Source organism: Coccinella septempunctata, chromosome 6 (assembly GCF_907165205.1).
Source record: "Coccinella septempunctata chromosome 6, icCocSept1.1, whole genome shotgun sequence".
In the NCBI taxonomy this organism is placed as follows: domain Eukaryota; kingdom Metazoa; phylum Arthropoda; class Insecta; order Coleoptera; family Coccinellidae; genus Coccinella; species Coccinella septempunctata.
This window is the reverse complement of record NC_058194.1, coordinates 26,296,403-26,316,393: the sequence shown is the minus strand read 5'-3', so window position 1 is coordinate 26,316,393 and position 19,991 is coordinate 26,296,403. Positions and strand designations below refer to the sequence as shown.

At 36.4% G+C, this 19,991-nt stretch overlaps 2 non-coding genes across 2 annotated transcripts; both read right to left on the bottom strand.

Moving 5' to 3' along the window:
- Positions 1-8,624: 8,624 nt before the first annotated feature.
- Positions 8,625-8,697, bottom strand: Trnaa-agc. The gene has a single exon. It is a non-coding gene; the product is annotated as a tRNA-Ala (tRNA).
- A 437-nt stretch (positions 8,698-9,134) lies between these two features.
- Trnan-guu lies at positions 9,135-9,208 on the bottom strand. Its single transcript has one exon. It is a non-coding gene; the product is annotated as a tRNA-Asn (tRNA).
- Positions 9,209-19,991: the final 10,783 nt, after the last annotated feature.

Here is a 19,991-nt window from a genome sequence, read left to right as displayed (position 1 = left end):
ATGGTAGAGTTATATGTTTCTCGTCAACAATCAGCCGATTATATGCCGCATATTCACCCCCTGTGAAGATCCACCCCAAAACTTTCCCGAAAATAATGTTCTCAGCTTAGGAAAAGCCGACAATGAACAATGTCCCCCAGAGACGGAACAAAGAGTAAATTGCTGGAAGGCCATAAAACTTTCGGGTGACGAAAAAATACGCCAAAAAGCCTGAATATAAAGCGATCGTGACTAAAGATGGATTAAAAAACCGGCGAGGAGGCATGGAAATGCCGTTTTTGCAAATGCAGTTAATTATCTGAACCTCAGTTCGACGGTTTTAATCAGGAACTTAGGCCCGCACTTAGTATACATTGGCAACATTCTTTAACATTACTCGTCTTTAGACTTTCCATTTAATTTCGACGAAACTTTTCATTACGCCTCGAAATGATCCAGTAACTTTGTCGCGGAATTGCCAACGGAAAAAATTCGGGAAATTTTGTTTCCGTTGCGTCGTTCTACAGATTTTAATCGACAAGGACTTTGGTCGGTAATTTGTTATTTTCACCGAGAAAAATTTTGCTTTAGAATACATTTCAATGAGGGATATCTTTGAAATAGGAATGATCTTATGTCCAGGATTTATCGATATTTCAATTTATATTACACTACTCAAGATAATCTAAGTTTTTTCTGCACTTTTAAATACGTAAATTTCATGAATCAACATCATAGAAAGTGAAAGACCTAAACCAAAACGAAATTGTGCAATCAAGACAAGCCGTTTGTACCTCATGTTGTGTGCCAGAAATGTTAAGTGTATCTCGGAAAAATCAACTCAATCAATTTTTTTCCGGTTAGAAAATTTTTTTTTGGGAACAAGTCCGAAAACTATATCGAGCTTTTTGAGTGCATGATAAAAAAATTGCAAGAACTGGGTGCAACAATTCTTAAAAATCCACTTGTTACACTTACACTTAGAGCGATTTCTAGAAAATTCAGACAATTTCAGTGAACAGCAGGATGAGAGATTTCATCAAGCTTTACCGAGAATGCAAAAGCGTTATTTGGAGGTTGCTACTCTGATATGTTGACTTATTTTGGGGCTTACAACTAAATACATGTCGGTTGGCCATGAAATAATTTTCTCAAGTTTTTGTAACTAGAACGGAGTAAGGTTGGCACTCATGAAATGTCGTTAATATCATAACGCCGTTGCCACAACTGATATCAATTTTTATTACCAAAATGCCGAAAGTGATTGAAAAAAGAAACAGGGTTTCAGGAAGTGCTATTTAGAATTCAGGTCCGCTCATTCAAATAGTTATACCCTGATATTCTAAAATCCACAATACGTCAGACGGTAGCGAACATATTCAATGTAAGAGAATTTATATAATACTGAATATAGTGCTGAATGTTTCCACAATCAGAAATACTGTGAATGAAGAGGATGACAAAGAATTTCCCTATATTGGAAGACCCAAAAAAAGTAGTGGCATTAGAGAATTTTATGTTTGAATGAATTAATGCGAAAAGTTTACTAAAGGATTTGCGACGGATGTCATCATAAAATAAGTTCCCGAAAATTGATTTTTCTATTTTTCATTTGACTTGACCTATACATTGTAAATGTCTTAAGGTATCAATAAATACCTAATAATTTTTATTATATCAATCTATTAAGATGAACAGCCACAAATACGCGCCAGTTGTCCTGTTGATTGTTGATTCATGTGAAATTTTTGTTCAAAGGTGAAGTTCATCTCGACTTGAAACTTCCTTTAATTCCTTTTACTTATGTTGATGCAAGATGATTTTTGTTGAAGAATCTTGTAATTATCTGTTAATTTCTTCGGGAGATGCCCATTACCAATCATTGCATCATATGCATTTCATCTTCGGGTTGATATTTTTGAAATCTACAACTGATGTAACGTATTCAAACTTTAGCCAAAGAAGATAACGAACAGTAGCTCTCCTCAATATAGTGCATATTATGATATTATATTGATCTCTTGTATTTTCCATGCAAATAACTGGATTTGGTATGCCTTCAATCAGTTTGTATAAACTTCAATTATGTTCGTCACATATTTTCCGATGAGATTCGACATTGTGATAAAATACGTAATAACACAAACTTTTACGTAGAACGGGCAACATAGCGTTGATTCAAAACCAAAAAATGTTTTGACAAGCTTCATAACCCCACATTTTCGTACTATACAGAGTGAAATGTGTCAAATTTCCATGGCCAACCGAGTGCTTAAATGAAAGTGAATGGAGTATAGGTCCTTCATTCAGAAAAATTATATAAAAGATAATTTTATGATGTTGAATCACTTTTCGGCACAAAATTCAGAAGGTTAGACAAAGCTCGAAAAGAAGGTTACTCGCAAAGGGTATTGAAGGCCATCCTGAAAAAATTTTTTCTGGATGTTCCAAGAAAGAAAAAAATTCTCACATTTTGTAAGGCTGCGAGTAGTTTGAGGATTATAAAATTGATTGGAAAAACTAAGGCAGGCTTCAAATTCTACCAGTATTATCCTTATTTGATGGTCGCAGTATAGTAACTGTTATAAGTACCAAACCTTAACTCCGATTAAAAAGTATTTCGAGTGAATAAACAAAGATAAGAAAATTAAGAACACATCGCTCATTTACGAACTTCAACAAGAAACGACAGATGACCCGCCTAATAAAAATGACAACAATGAACCCAAAGACGAAAGTGCTCACCAATTCTCGGAGAAAAAAAGTTAACCGAATGCGCTTTTTGTCTTTCACTCGGAATTGCTCGAACTTAAATGCCCCAGGACTCCATCCGAGGATGGCGGCAATTCATTCAGTTTTTCTTTTTAATTAACAATCTCCGCTTTTTAATTCTGCGCTATCTTGACGTCTCTCTTGACTTTAATTAAATTCGGCCGATTAAAGTGATGCCTTTCTATTCATCAAGTCCAGGAACTCGGACTGGAGGAGTCGTCAAATTTTGAATTTGGGTTTTGAGACATATGTAGCAGGGACATTCGAAGAAAAGTAGTGATGAGATGTCTTGAATCGTTGCGTTGTTTTTTCGCGCACTGAGGTTGTATAGCGATGCCCAGAATCACGATAACCTACCGTGCAAGATAATATCAATATATCTTTTCAACATAATTTCTCAAAAAGTTTTGAAACATACAGGTAAATTCTCTTTCTATACTCCATTCACTTTTATTTTAGCAGTCGGTTGGCCATGAAATAATTTCCTCAAGTTTTTGTAACTAGAACGGAGTAAGGTTGGCACTCATGAAATGTCGTTAATGTCATAACGCCGTTGCCACAATTAATATCAATTGTTATTACGAAAATGCCGAAAGTGATTGAAGAAAGAGACAGGGTTTCAGGAAGTGCCATTTAGAATTCAGGTCCGCTCATTCAAATAGTTATACCCTGATATTCTGAAATCCACAATACGTCAGACGGTAGCGAACATATTCAATGTAAGAGAATTTATATACCTAATGTTTCATCTGACTCTAAACGACTTGTTATGTTTGAGTGAATTAGGTAATGCGAAAAGTTTACTACAGGATTTTCGATGAATGTTATCGTTGGATAAGTTCCCGAAAATTGATTTTTCTATTTATCATTTGACTTGTCTTAAGGTACCAATAAATACCTAATTATTATTATTATATCAATGTATTGAGATGAATAGTCACAAATACGCACCAGTTGTCCTGTTAATTGTTTATTCATGTGAAATTTTTGTTCAAAGGTTGAAAGTTCCTTTAATTGCTTCTACTTTTATTGATGCAAGATGATTTTTGTTGAAGAATTCAATATTCTTGTAATTATCTGTTAATTCCTTCGGGAGATACCCATCCCCAACCACTGCATCATATGCATTTCATCTTCGGGTTAATATTTTTGAAATCTACAACTGATAAAACGTATTAAAACTTTAGCCAAAGAAGATAACGAACATTAACTCTCCTCAAGCTAGTGCATATTATGTTATTATACTAATCTCTTGTATTTTCCATGCAAATAACTGGATTTTGTATGCCTTCAATCAGTTTGCATAAACTTCAATTATTTTCGTCACATATTTTCCGAAGAGATTCGACATTGTGATAAAATACCTAATAACAGAAACTTTTACGTAGAACGAGCAACATACTGTTGATTTAAAACCCAAAAATGTTTTGACAAGCTTCATAACCCCACATTTTTGTACTATACAGAGTGAAATGTGTAAAATTTCCATGGCCAACCGATTGCTAAAATAAAAGTGAATGGAGTATATGTGTGGTGTTTTTTTAGTAGGTTCATTCATAACCAAAGAAATTGTTAACTGTCTGATAGCACATTTAATAATCTTGTGTCCCTGAAAATTAAATTCTTCTTTTACCGACTGATTATCTGAACTGAATTATTTGTGTTGTATCTACATCATACCTGAATGTATTCCGTAATTCATATTCAGCGCTTGGAGTGGTTTTATTGAGTGGGCAAATGGTCTAGAATGGTTCCGAATGTTAAAAATCGAAGAGCTTGGCGTAGAAGAGAAAGAAGGTGGTAAAAGACCGAAAGTGTACGATTCATAAATCGATTCACAAAGAAACATTGTTGTTTATCTAGCAAATGTAAATTTTTTCACACCTGGAATCATTATATCTTTCTTTTCATCTCATCACGTTAATATTACGTCTATTCGATTTTATAGCACGAATACAAATTTAGAAGACAATCCGACGACAATATTCTCTCGATAGTATGAGGCAGTTATGATTAATAATCGGCTTTAATGCCCCCTAAATGAGGAACACTAGGTGTAAGTTCCATCTACGCGTACAGATGTCGGATTCTTGTGTGTCTGAAGACAATTAAAGTTTTATTGGGATATAAAAACGACCCTAGCCTGCGTAGAAAACGATTTCGTTGTAGTCTACACACTTTGTGGCACTTTGTTGTACCACATGTATTCTTTTTGTAGTTCATAAAAATCATCCTACCCCAGGAAATCTCAGAAAAATCTGTGCTTTTATACCGTTTCTGTGTAACAGCAGAACCAGGCTGAAAGTTTTTTCGTCTTTATTTTCTGCCTACACGAGAAAGGTTCGAATCACAAGTTGAATTTAAGGCAAGACTACTCTGCCACGTCAACAAAAGTTGAAAATTTCGCAGTAGAATGAACACATAACGAAAATTATCCTTTGTTTCATTCAGAAAAGTTCAGCATGTCCATTTTCACCTTCGATCATTGAAAGAACACAAAAAATAAATTATTATGAATGGACCTAAGTGTTTTTGGGTTGTGACAGATGAGTTACCGACGGAGTATAATTTTTGTTCACATATCGCACAAAGGAGGTGTTGAAAAAATAAAATGAGGTAATCCCCTCAATAACCCACGATAAATAATCATCGAACTAAACCTACTGACGTAAGTCCTGAAAATGTTTATGCCCAAAATCAGGGTGGTCTTTGTGCTTCAATACAAAAGATAAAAGTGGTGAAAACAGAGGACGTGCTCCGCCATAAGTGAGTAAGATTTAACGAATAGGATCGGAGTCTAGCAGCTGTCTGAATAGAAAAAAGTTTGACGAATATGATACCGGTTATGATTTGTTCTTCGTGGAGGATCTGTAACACCCCTATTTTGATAACCACTCCATTTATAAGTTGCTTGAATTGAATGCACTATTGGAAAATGGCGATGACAGACACTCAGACGGAAATACTATTGCAACGAGATGTAGGTATATTTATTTATATCGCTTCGAAGTTCATACGTAGATAATACTTGTTTTTTACCATGCTAAATTCACGGTAGGCTTTAGTTCTCTGCTCTAACTGGAAGAAAAGTTCAGTTGAAGTAAAGTATAATATCTCAATAGAAGTGTCAATATGTAGTCAGAGGTCAAAAAAGTAAACCAGAGTTACACAATAAATTAAGAGAAAAAAGAAGTCCACCGAAATTGTGAAAATCGAAAAATTGGAGTATCGAACCATCCTCAAGTACCTCTGTACTTAAAAGGGTGGTGATCAATGTCCTTCGTATGCGACCGTGAAAATTTGGACTGCAATCTTCAAAAGAGATGATGACCGATCGGGAAGGACAGTTTCTGTGTCAGTCCCCGAAAATATCAATGCAGTTCATGACATGATTTTATCAGACCGTCGAATTGGGCTAAAACGGATATATGAAGCACTGAATATTTCATACGAACGCGTTCATCATATAGTTCACGTCAATTTGGACATGAGAAAAATTGCTGCAAAATGGATCCTCAAATGTTTGAATGCTGACCAAAAGCGTGCAAGGGTAGAAGCATCGCGTTCGATCTGTGCTCGATTTGAAAACGATGTAGACTTCTTAAACCAAATTGTTACTATGGATGAAACTTGGGTATATTTCTACTATCCAGAAACAGAGCAACAATCGATGGAATGGCGACACTCTGGTTCTCCAAGACCTAAGAAGTTTCGTGTCCAAAAATCTGGCGGAAAAGTTCTTGCTTCAGTTTTTGAGATTGCCATGGAGTAATCATGATTGATTTTTTGGATAAGGGAAGAACAATAACCGAAGATTACTATTCGACATTACTGACCACTCCACAGGAAAAAAATAAAGAGAAAAGACGCGGAAATTTATCCAAAGGTGTTTTGTTTTTGCAGGATAACGCCCTTGTACACAAATCTCATGTTGCCATGCAACAAATTCGTGATTAAGGGTTTGAATTACTAGAACACCCCCTTATTCACCAGATTTGGCTCCATCCGACTTTCATCTTTTTCCTCAACTAAAAAAAAGTTTAAAAGATCGTTAATTTTCTTCCAACGAGGAGGTAATAAAAGCTGTGGTGGTCTGGTTTGCAGAGCAAGAAGAAACATTTTTTTTTGAAAAGTCTAGAGACGTTGCAGGTTCGGTGTTATAAATGTATGCAATTAAGAGGAGGATATGTTGAGTAATAAAGTATTTTGACATTGAAATGTTGTTTGGTTCTATAGTAGACTGAGAATTTTTCAATATATCCTCGTACGTGTGCATTTCATCATTTCACAAAATTCGTTCTAAATACACTATTGATCAATTTCTGCGACGTATGAGAAACCAAAGTCGATCAACAAAATCGTCTCTTCCAACCCTTGAGAAGATCTGATCCAACTCGAATGCTTTCTTGTAGGACAGGAGTGATAGTGGAGTAAACATCGAAATCTAGCCACCGAATTCGAACCCCAATTTCAGCGTGAGTGTTATCAAGGAGGAATCTGAAGAGATGCAGCAGGTGTACAGATAAGCATGGACTACCCCAATGACATATCGCTTTGACAAACCTCAACGACCCTCGATACCGTCCAAATTGCCATCTACGCCACCGTGTTATTTATCTATTACCATACACACATCGTTGTACCCTCGGTGTGTGCCATCCTGAATCAATAATTATTGTTCACAATGTTGTATACATCATTGAGCAGCCATTATCAACAGGAATCGGCATTATGCCGAACAATGGTAGCGAACAATGAACGGCTATTTAAGAGGGTACACACAGACAAACGACAGACGGGACGGTTCGGTACATCCTCTCTGGTGACATCTTGGGATCCGAGCGCTGAAAAAACAAATGCTATCGTTGGTCCCTTGTTTCGGCCCCGAACCGTATTGAGATCTTTGTACGTTGGCCCCTTCAATGGAGAGGAATTAAATTACTGAGGTAACAAAGAGCGAGTTTTGTGTTCCAAAGAACCCGGAGTCTATGTCGACGACACGGGGGACATTTCTGCCGCCATTTCCGCGACAAAATAGGATGGCCTAACTGAATCCAGATACAGGGTGGCGAACGCAAACCTTGCTACTCACGAAAAACGAAAAAAATGTTGAGAATTACAATAAAATCAACAGATATTAGATATTAGATGAAGATTCTAGTTGAAAATATGGCAGTACAAAATAAAAATAATTTTACAGTTGAAAAGTAACATTCAATCAGAATAATGACTGCGGACAACGATACAATAAAACATAAAAGAACACATGATGTTGAAGGATAATATGTATACTTATATATGTTCAGGAATTAACCTACAAGTAGGTACTACTATTCAAGGGCAAATTCGCAAGGTTTCGGTAGCTACAACTAAAAGTAGCTAAAAGTAGATCGATTGCTCGAAGCAATGTTTTTAACGAAGTAGGTACTTTGATTACTTTTTGGTCAAATTTTAATGGGTTATTGAAGTTGCATTTTTGACCACCAGGTTATTTAGGTTCTTCGTCTAATTCATCAATAATTTTGTCATCTTTTCGGTCCCACATGAGAACATAATGAAAAAATAGAGTATAGGAAACAATTCTAGTACTGCTTTTTTACATACTTTGACTACTTTACTCTCTACTCAAATGGTTTACTTAATTTCAGTTCCATTGTATTTTTCAGTGTTCAAACGTCGTTGGAAGCCAAAACATACGACGTCAATAGGACACCATATTTTGTAAATGCCATTAGGTGAGTAGCTTCTAAAACCTATGAGAAATTTTAGAACTTTCATGATTGCAGGGAACAGAATATGACTACAAACTACGAAATATTTGATTTTAACGAGTATGCTGAAAATGATCAACCTTCTTTCAACAGCAAAAACTTTGGAGGCGCCGGGCATCGATCCCGGTACCTCTCGCATGCTAAGCGAGCGCTCTACCATCTGAGCTACGCCCCCTGATGACAGAAGAAGTTTTTGACAGATGACAGACAAACTCTGACGATAATTGTGATGCCGAAACTTTTTCACAAAGGAAAATTTTTGTTTCATGAGTTAATTCTATTAACAAGTTAAGACTTCTGATGATAATTGAGCGAAACAGATCAAAATATCATAAATCCTTACTTCGCGAAAAAATTGTAATCTATGCACGTAAAAAAAATCAGTTTCAGTTTAATTGTATACCAATATTTTCATGCGAAATCTCTACTCAACAGGCTGAAGGCTGCATGATTCGAAAATAAAGGAGAAAAATATACTCATCAAAGAACGAACAAAAAAAAAATAACGAATCGCTTCTCAAGATCTTTGGCCAGAAATGAATCAGCAAAAAACCACTGACTGCTGGCAGTGTTTTTATAGAAATGTCTGGATTTGACGAAATCAAAAAGTTTCGCCCCCGGGTGGGCTCGAACCACCAACCTTTCGGTTAACAGCCGAACGCGCTAGCCGATTGCGCCACGGAGGCTACAGGGACAGCCTGGATTGAAAGGATAAATGATTGAATTTCGATTGATAAGTTTTTCATTCGTTGAAATAAAAGATGAGAGTCTTGATACTCAGACACATTATTTCTAGATTCTTCTGAAGAAATGTATAGCTCGCTTCAGAATACCTACTTAGGGCCAAGTTCACCAAAGTTAAGCGACGTAACTGGCGTGTAACTGGGAAAGAAACTCGCCGATTTGGCCGCATCTTTCAGTAGGTGGAAGGAATTGGACTGCTCCTGTGTTCTGTGCTTTCTTCACCCTCCTAACTTTACTTCCTAGGTAAATCAGATGTTAGAAAGAATTTGTTTGAAGAGATAAGATAAGTTCTGCTTTTTCCAAGGACTGAATCTGTGAAGAGAGATGGCCACATCTACAGCCATCGCCACTGTTTGCTAGATATCAGATACGAAAAAAAGTTCGACACCGTTATACCAGCTGGCATAATGAAGTCTGATTTTCTCTTTCGTGTCACCTCTAATGACAATTTGAATTCTCCAGTCTCCAGAATTATACCTAGTGGTGATATTGTGGTTAAAAGTGGTTCAAACCGGGGAAATGAGAATTAAACTCAACTGCAGCTAAAAGTCAGAAGAGAGGAAAATAACGAGAAGTTCATAGTAATCGATCCGACGGTGAGAAATAAAAATACCCCATTCTTTCTTCACTCCACTGAAATCACAAAGACCTTCCGCTTAATAAAGCAGAAATTCTATCTGCAGAGCCAAAGGCTATCATCTGAATCAACCCGAGCTCGTAGGTTAAACGTTTCTCCCGAGTAATTTCTCCCTCAAAATCGCGGCCGCCATACGTATAAAGAGATAAAGGGTAGCGTCGAGGGGCTGGAGCCATAGACGAACGTAAGAATACCGGGCATAAAGGAGAAGCCCCGGGCGGTTTTCTATGTCTCTGTCAGTCTTTGCCGGAAATAATTTGCGCTCCTTCCTCAAGATGGCTCTTTACCGCCCACACAAGGATCCACTCAGCTTAAGAGTGAAGAATGAATGAGACGAAGTGGGGTTATGGTTGTTATACCAGAGAAAACCATAGTGTTCTTTGCTGTACATAAATCTGCAGATTTCAAAACTCAAATATAAAGGGTGAGTCTTTAACTCGTACGAATATTTTAACAGTAGATTCTTGAAGTGAAAAAAACGTTTTTTACTCATACCATTTTTTCAGATTCGGCCCTGATAAGAAGATAAAGCCATTTAAAGTTTCCAAAATGTGCTGTGCCACCCTTGGAAAAACAAAATTACCTTCAGAATAACTAGCAGACACTACACATCTGTGGATTTTTCAAACAGAGTTGTATTCAGCCAAAGCACTTAATTTTTCTAATTTCACAGATACTTTTTAATTTTTGAACATCAAATTACTCGAAAACGGCGCATTATACGAGAAAATATGATGAATACTTTCATTTTACAAATATTTCGAATATTTATTAAATATAGCGCCCAACATAGTCTCAAGAGTTGGGTTCGTTGAATTTTTGATGTTTTTATGGTACATAATGGTCCTAATGAGAAAACTGGAAGACGTGGGTGATATCTTGTGTTCGAAGAAGATTCATCCGATAAATGAAAAACTATATTCCGAAATTCTTTCACTCAATCAAATTTTTTTTATGGTTTGTCAACAGCCTGTATATTTCGAACCGAGCCGATTCGAAAAAAATTATATGGGCAAACAGTGTTTATTTTGACCTCAAAAATCTACTGTTGAAATATTTGTACGAGTCAAAGACTCACCCTGTATATGCACAGTGCAAAATCATTAATTAGCGCATGGGCGAAAAAGAATGTGGTGAGATGAGCTGAGTTCCTTAGAACTCATTGCTATGGAAGGAGCCCTAATTGAATCCTTCCATTTGATAAGAAAGTTTGTGAGACATAACTAAATGTTTGATTTTTTATTGATTTTCAGCGTTTTTTTTTTGACCTTAGGAATCTTCTGTTGAAATATATGTACATATACAACCATCCTGTATATTGGTTGCTTTTTGATAGAAATAATAAATTATAGTGACTAACCAAAATCGTAATAATGATCAGGAACAACCAACAAACCGTCAAGAACAACCAAATTTGTTGAATGTAATTCCTTATGTTAATGGCCTTTCAGAAAAAATAAGAAGAATCGGTTCGAAGTTCAACATACGAACTGTTTTTAAAACGCAAAATGATTTAAGATCTATATTCACAAAAACTAAACCTTTGAACGAAAAACAAAAATCAAAAAATTGTATTTACAACATACCCTGTATTTGTGGTAAAACTTATACAGGTGAAACGTCCAGACCTCTAGAAATAAGAAAACGCGAACATAAAAATAATATTAAAAATAGAGAAATTAATCGATCACAAATCGCAGATCACATTTGTTCTAATACGGGAGACCACATGATGGATTGGGACAACACTAAAATTTTAATGACAGAACCAAACCATTTTAAACGAAAAATTAAAGAGTCTGCGTGTATTCTGTTAGATCAGGATAATAATTTGGCAAATTGTTCGGTAGGAGTGGATCATATTTGGATCAATTTACTAAAGAAGGAACTGTCATCCGGTAATTTCAAAATTAAATGAATCAACGTTTCTGTGCAGTCTCTGTTTCTGTGTGTTGACAATTAATGTCAGACAAAAAGCGACAATTCAGAAGATTTTCAAAAGTAGATTTTTTCGTCTGATGAAGGAGTCTGATATAGACTCCGAAACGTTACAAAGAATTATAATTTCAACGTTATTTATTTTGAGTTCATTGTCAGGCAACAATTTTTTCTAGTTAATTTGCTCCTGACAAATTAGTGCAAGAATTTACGCAGGAGCAAATCGTTGATTTCATTTTTAATTGATTTTGTTTCAGAGATTGGAAGTGAAAACCCTAAAAAGTTTATGAAGAGATGCAAAATCCTCCCAAAATAAATTTCAATCGATATATAAATGAAAGAGATGACAAAAATCTAAAATGAAATAAAAAAGACATAATTTCTTGTGCATTCGCGTCTTTTTTTTCTTCTGAAATCAAGGAGAAAGTTCTGTAAGCTCACGAATTTCGTTTCAGATATGTTCAACCAATATGTGGTGGACAAATCGGATTGATAAGAAATAGATTCTCGGTGTTTTTTCCGACAGGATAACCCCACAGTCAAAAGCCATTCATTCCGCGAGCTTCAGCGATTCCCTGCTCATATTAGAATGGCGCAACCGTGTTGTAGCGAATTTGCATAAAATCTGCACAATGTACGCCCCGCACCAAAGGCGGACGCCGGCATGCAAGAAAATATTTTTTCGAATCCGCAGAATTCTATTGACATTCCGGCAGGGCCGCAATTTATACCGAATCGAAACGTAATATTTTGTCTACCCCCGAATAAAAACGGAAAAACCACAATCGACGTGCAGGGGCTATTTTCCCCGCAATATTGTCCTGATGCCGACAAAGGGGAGCAGGGTGGAAGTTAGGTGACTCTTCTTCCTGTATACGAAAACAGGCTGCCATTAGAAGTCATCATTTGACAGAGTAACGATAATACAATTCACACCGAAAGAAAATGGACTATCCATTTAAAGCCTGTATAATTCAAAAAAAAAAATTCAATGGGGAGATTCCCTGTCAAAAAATAGTGTGGGTCTTTTATATAGGATGTTCCGGATAAGATGGGAAACATTTTTATGTGAGACAGACCTAGAAGATCACGACAAACCCCCATATGTAGAAGTTTGAATCACCCTATATCTCCTGAACGGAACCACCGATTTATCCGAAATTTAACATGAAGATAGCTTCCATGCAAATAATATTGCATGGCACCATGCAGTTTGCCGAGAGCTGATTTTTTTTCTTGATATAAACAATAATTTTTTCCCTCTTGCCGATATTTAACATCCTATTCGTCTCATAACGTCAATAACGTCATAACGAGTCAATTTTGAATCTTTATGGGAGCAATCAGTTGATAATACACTATTGAATGTTGATTTCAATTTTCATTTGATCGAATACATCAGTTTCCTGAAATGTAACTCAAAGATAGTTCCTTAATAATTATTTATTTTTATATCATTGAATCTGCAAGAAAAAACTAAACAGTGATGGATAAGAAATAGGTAAAATAAACCAAAAGTAAGCGGGTCCCACTGTCTGTTTGAAATGGAGGCAAACTATAGATCATTCTGATTATTTATAATGAGTCAAGGATAAAATTGGAGTAAATCAAAGGTGCCTACTATCAGAAATAACATCAAATTAAATTATCTCTGCAATCAAAGTTATTTCATTGATGAAATTCAATCAGATTTATATTAATTGACTTCGTTATGAGATGAGTGGGATCGTGGGATGTTAAATTCGACTCGAGAGAATACCACTTAACAATATCTAACCTGACTTGACCTACTGGAAGCTATCTTTATTCAAAATTTCGGATAAATCGGTGATTCTGTTTAAGAGATAGGGTGGTTTTAATTTCCATTCAAATTCGAAAAGCACCCTGTAAATCAGAATCTAAAACTCCTTGAAACTACATATGGAGGTTTTTTTTGATTCTATAGGTGTTTCCCATCTTATTCGGGACACCCTGCATAATTTTTGGATACATTTTTTCTTTTCAAAAACGCCACTTTTAGGAAAGAATTTATTCAAAATGAATCAAGCTAATTATCCAAAAATACCTATGAAGAGGAAGTTTTTGCGGAAAAAATTTCAAGGCTGGTCTTTTCTACTCCATGCACAAATAGAATGCCAAATTCGATTTTTTTAAGTTTAATGGATTCTGAGGAAGAATTAAAAATTGCTTTCGAGGTGCCTTTTTTAGGGGTCTGTAACTATATGAGTAAAGACTGCTCAATAAAATAACACATATACGGAATAACAACACTATTTTTTGCAAAGGCCCTTCAATTTTTCAACAACTATGCATTCACACCCTCCATAATGACAGTTCCAGAAAGAAATAATGAAGTTTATGTAGCAATGCGACTAAGTCTATCGAGTGCGGGCCTGGCCGAGGCATCATCTAAAAAAGGAGCGCTTCGAGGCGAACCGGTATCAAAATACAATAAACTGTTTCGTCCCGATGGAAAAAAAAACAATTCAAATATATAAGGTAAATAAATTTACTTTCATTTTTCACAGGGAACTTCGCGGAAAGCCCCTTTTGGGACAGGCTCGCACTTATTGGGGAATTTATCTCTTGCATTTTGTTCGACGGTTGTTCCTCCCTCTGCGAGATATCGATATTGGGGTTTTCTTCTATTCCAACTTCTTGGTTCGTAATTGAGGCAAGTATTACCAACTCCGCTTTATTGTGGAACAGACGCTTTTATCTGATATATTAAAAAATATCGAAAACCATCAATTCTATAACTTTTACCCTGATTAAACTCGTTGTGTTTGATGCTCCAAATCTGTTTATAATTCAATTTCCTCTTCATGACTGAAGCTTTCATTTTTATATTCAATTATCAGAAGATAAGTCACCGTGTCATGTGAATTCGTAGAAAAACAACTTTTGGCATTCCGTCCGATTCCTCTCGAAAGCATTATTTTCCTTTGAATTGTCGACTGGAGAAGCAAGAAGGCGTCTTCGAAGGATATAGGTATTCAGCGAGTTCAATATTGGAGGCACGTACTCGGAAGTATACTCTTTCTGAGGTGGATTTAATGGCATGCAGAAAACTTCGTTCCTTTGTAGTCCAATTCGAACAAAAAATGTTGTTCTCGAAACCTTGGATTGGTATCGAAAGTTTCACTGGTATCGGAGAAATAGAAAAGCTCCCGTTCAAAAGGCAGCGCATCAGGTATTATTGGAAAGAAATCGATGAAATTGAGCGAATAGAAGGGAGGAATTCCTCAGCGTTCCACTGCTCGTTTGAAACATCTTCTAGTGTAGGATATTGCCAGGCAAATGATCATTTCGTTTCTCTTGGATTGGACAAGGAGCCGACAGACAGACATTACATTTTATCGAGGTTTTATCGACTCTAAGATGAATTTCAATCATTCCCAATTTCAATAGATCAGTCTACTATTCCTCGAAATTATAAGGTTGTACTGAAATATTCTTAGACTATTATAGCAGGGAAAAAGGTGAAATAATTTAAGACACAAACTGAAATGAAACTTGTTTTTGGATTTCACTCCTAGTGTCCTAGTTGCGTTGCTTTTTCAAGCTAGTTCAGCATCAATCGACAGCTTAAAAATCCCCGGTGCGGAGGATATAACTGCGGCCATGTATTTCTAGTCCGTGTATGGCCGAACACAATAGTGTAAAACCGTTATTGGCTTTCGAAACTACTTCCCGAATACCCCGTTTGGTTACGAAAACTGACGTTCCAAAATATATGGCGGTTTTATCGCTGTATCAATCAGAATTTACTACCGAAACGGAGTTTGAAAGATAAGCATCGCGTATACCGTATACCCATACCAGCAGCAAAGAAATTTTTGCCCGAGAAGGAATAAAACATATGCAAATTGAATCAGTGTATAAACTGACATGAGATGGACATATTCACACGCGAAACGCATCGGAAACATCACACGTTCCTTCTACGAATAGAATTTTTATTCATATTTCCTTTATTTCGGTCGTCTTCTTATTACCCCTAAAAGTTAAGAAAGAAGGCTTTTTGTGGAAGCTGGTGTGAAATGTGCGGCAAATTAAAACTTTTCTCATTCGAATTTTCGACTGTTTGAAAACCCTCACGGATACTTCAGTCGACTGGAGTCATTAGGATGTAACTGTTTTCAGCAGTTTTTATAACCACAGAAGATGTCCAGTTTTCCAATGTAATAGATAGACTATGAATATTTCAATTTTCCACATGCTTCTGTTAAAATGTGTGTATGTATGTACATGTTCGTACAATTGTATATGAAGAAACTAAGGTTTCACCTATTTCAGAATGATCTGAATGATCCAAAATCATTTAACCTAAAGGGTACTCTAACTATAGTCGGATAAGAATGAATGTGTTTCAAAAAATGGAACTGAATCTGCCAATAGAGTGTTTTTGTTGAAAATATCCATCTGATAGAGCCACTCAATTAAATGTTGAAAGGAAGACGAAAACACACAATAAAAAACGCTCAAAATGTGCCCTACATTTTGAGCTATAAATTTTTTCATAGTACCTAATATTTATCTTAGTATTCTATATCTTGACATTTGAAGTTACAAAATTAGAGAGGAATTTAGGCTATGAGCTTCATAGAATTTCATTAAAAGCTTTCGAGAAAAAGGTTATGATTCAAAATGACGAAACTGGTGATGAACTCTAATTTTGCAATAAAAAACTGAAAAAAAAGTTTAGGAACTTTGCAAATGATTGCCAATTCTCCTTGAAATCTTGTATGAAAGATTAACCACATTTTCATAAGTGGCTCTATGAGTTACACCCATGGGCATCCACTGTTTCTAAATAGATAAGAATCGAAAAACTTACCAAAGAAATCTATTTTGGCGACTGCCTGGGACCTGCAAGTAAAAATTCGGTTTCAATTATATGAACGATTAAAATATGTTCCTCTGACATTTTCCTTTTTATGCACAGGCACAAGCGAGTTTAAAACATTCATCAGTTTATCAAACTCCGAACATATCGGTTTCATGATCCTCGAAAATCAAGAAAATGTACGGATTCATTATATCTGAAACCAAAAACCCGATACGAATTAAAAACATGTCTCTACTCTTAAAAATAAGCAAGAAACCTTTTATCGAATTTCTCTGAACATAACTTTGTAATTTTCAAAATTCTTTTATGTACCTAGTATCTCTGAAAATCAAGTACCCACTTTTCTGCAATCATTTCCATTTCATTCGATGGGGCTTATTTAACGTTTCTCGTAAAAGAATTTTTTTTTCGAAGTTGCATATTTCTAATGCAAATGTACAGATGTCAAAATTATAAACCCTGAGAAATTCTCAATTCCTTTTTAATCTGATACACTTTCTGCTCTCATTATCGGGATTCTACCTAACCCCCCTTCCCCTGAGAAAGTGAGAGATAATCTCAAGAACACGGAAGCGATTACAAACCCCAAAAATTCCCCTGGCCTACTGGAACAGTATCAGCATTGTTGAAAATCTCTTGAATATTTTATCTCAAGGATATCCGATACCCTTTGGTAACATTACCCTGATTAAATAAATTATTGAGAGCACTCATAAAATTCAAGGGCTCCTAATGGTACTTGTTCTTCGAGTGAGCCTGAAGCTAAGAACAGATAAAGTTTATAACGTTGGTTCGATTAAAATTCTCATAAATATCGGGAAGTTCTGAGAACACACTTTTTCCGCGCTCGTATTCGGAAATTGCCGCAGAACTTATGATGCGAATTTTTAACGGGGCTGGGAAGTAAGTGACTTTTATCACTTGAGTCTTCCTCATGAGGTCATTCATTCCACGAAATTGTTTTCGTATCGGAGGAATATCGAAGGTTAAATAATTCAATATGGTCCTTATTACTGAAATGAAAGAGAGATAAAAAACCTTTATTAATATGGTAGGTTTTTCCAGGTGTTTCATTTAACTGATTGAATTTTATTGTATCTAATTGTTCTGGCAGCTACACTATCTGCATCTAACCCTGCAGTTCCAGAATTGGATCTAGACAGGTTTCTCCGCCAAAGCAGTTTTCGTGTTGTCTAGCAGCAGCGAGGCATTCTGAGGCCAGAAGTTCTGACTTTTGTTCTTCCTCCCAACAGAATCTGCACTCGTCAGTTTCTGCAAGACCTGAAGAGGTCTTGCAGAAAGGATCTAAAGAGGATTCTTTAGATCCTTTCTGAGGCTACAGTGCCCTACAGGGAAGCCAGTAAGGAGGACCAGCATACTTGGACTAAGCTTTCCGAAGAATTTTTGGAATGTAGTAGATACAACAAGAATGTTTCCCTTTCAGTTCCTTCCTTCTCCTGATACTCCTTCTTGGTCAGAAGCTTTACTAAAAAACAAACCATGAATGCTTAACTATAAGATATTTAGAAGAAGGAATACCCGAAAGGTCTGTTCTATAGGGCCTTTACTTCATGAAATATCAAAAAATCCGAGGAATGTACTCGCATTATACACTAAAGAACCCGACTCAGCAATAGGACATCGCATAATCGAAGTTATACAAATGAGATTACAAGAAGCTGCACATGAAATAAATGACTGGTGCATTCAAGGTGAACACCAACCTTATGAACAGGAGAGACAAGCAATGCTATTAAAAGGGAGAACTACATCCAATTAAGAAATTAATGGGGAATAAGTGGAGTGGAAAAAACGAAGTAAAATATCTGGGGATAACACAAGACATAGAACAGACTAGTAGAGAAAAATAAAGCAAGCATTTCAAAAAGCCAAAGAAGCAATGAACAGACTATAACCACTGATAGGTAGAACAACATATCCAAAGAGACATAATTGAAAATGACCAAAACCCCATCAGGCCACAGCTGACGTATATATCAGTTGCATGGGGATTGACGGTTAAAAGCCATCTCTAAAGAATTCATACAACATAGAGCAAGCTTCTAGGAAATGCAATAGGTGCAATCTGGTTTGCCAGGAACAGACATTTGGATTTGACCGTCACCGGAATTTATAAAGAGAAAAGGAGAAAATAATGCTAAGGATCATCCCAATCAAGAACCCAGCAGACAAGTGGACCATGATCCAGAGGAAGAAAGACGCTAAAAGAGAAAGGAAAACGAGAGACCAACTGAGGAGAGATTGAAATAAGTAAGAAGTAACAATATCCCACAGGAATGTACACCAAAACCATAGCTATTTTATAGGCAAATACCGAGAACCAAAGATCAAGCAGGTTAAGTCTAGTCTATTGGTTACCCGAAAATATGGACTTTCACACTCTTCCTCAGGAGTGGTTCCTTTCCCCTGCTATAACTAAAAAAAGGCACCATGAAGGATTGGAATAAGCAACTGGCGTCAGAAATTTTCTCCCTAAAAGAACATAATGGGAAAACACGTGTTGTATCATTCGACATATTGGGTAAGGCACGTTTATTGAGGTGCCGGACAACATCGAAGGCTGCAGAAATGTAGAGTTGGTGTTGATGTCGTTGTTGAACTATCGATCTCTCATCCCCACGTGATGTAACTCTGGCCAAAGCCCCAAAACTTCGATGTTTGCTCTCCAAACTCTGTCGCAGGTCGAGGATCGCTAAATCCTTTATTGCGAAACTTCCGAATGCATAATCAATAATTATAAAGAGCGCTTTACATTCGCGTTACATAAGCGCCAAAATTTATCGTTCATGAATACGGATTTTGTATACGTTAATACTGCGGCCGCGGCTAACGCCGTTCGTTACTGCCCCATTTATTCATTTATTCGGATGCAATGGCCCATCATTGTTATATAAATAAATTAATATAATTATTTCGAGTAAACAGTCTGGTGTTAACTCAGCCCGGCTTGGGGACCCATCGCAATTCAGAGATTACACACGCTGTTTGGCGTGATTCATGGGCCAGGATATCTCGCGTGTGTTCTTTCGCTGTTTGTCCCCCATGTGTAAAATGAGTATTTAGAGCTGAATGAGCGGAATGTTGATATTTCTACGAAGAGTACACACGTATCTGCTGAAGATGCTATTGCCATAACCAAAGAACGTAACATCATCTAGTCGTAATTCACGAATTGGAGTTTTAGAGAAAAAGTGTTCTTTGGGAACCTTCGAAGCAGTAAGGTCCAGTTGTACATTCCAAGTTCAAGCTGAGTTTAAGCTTGACATTTGAACTAGGT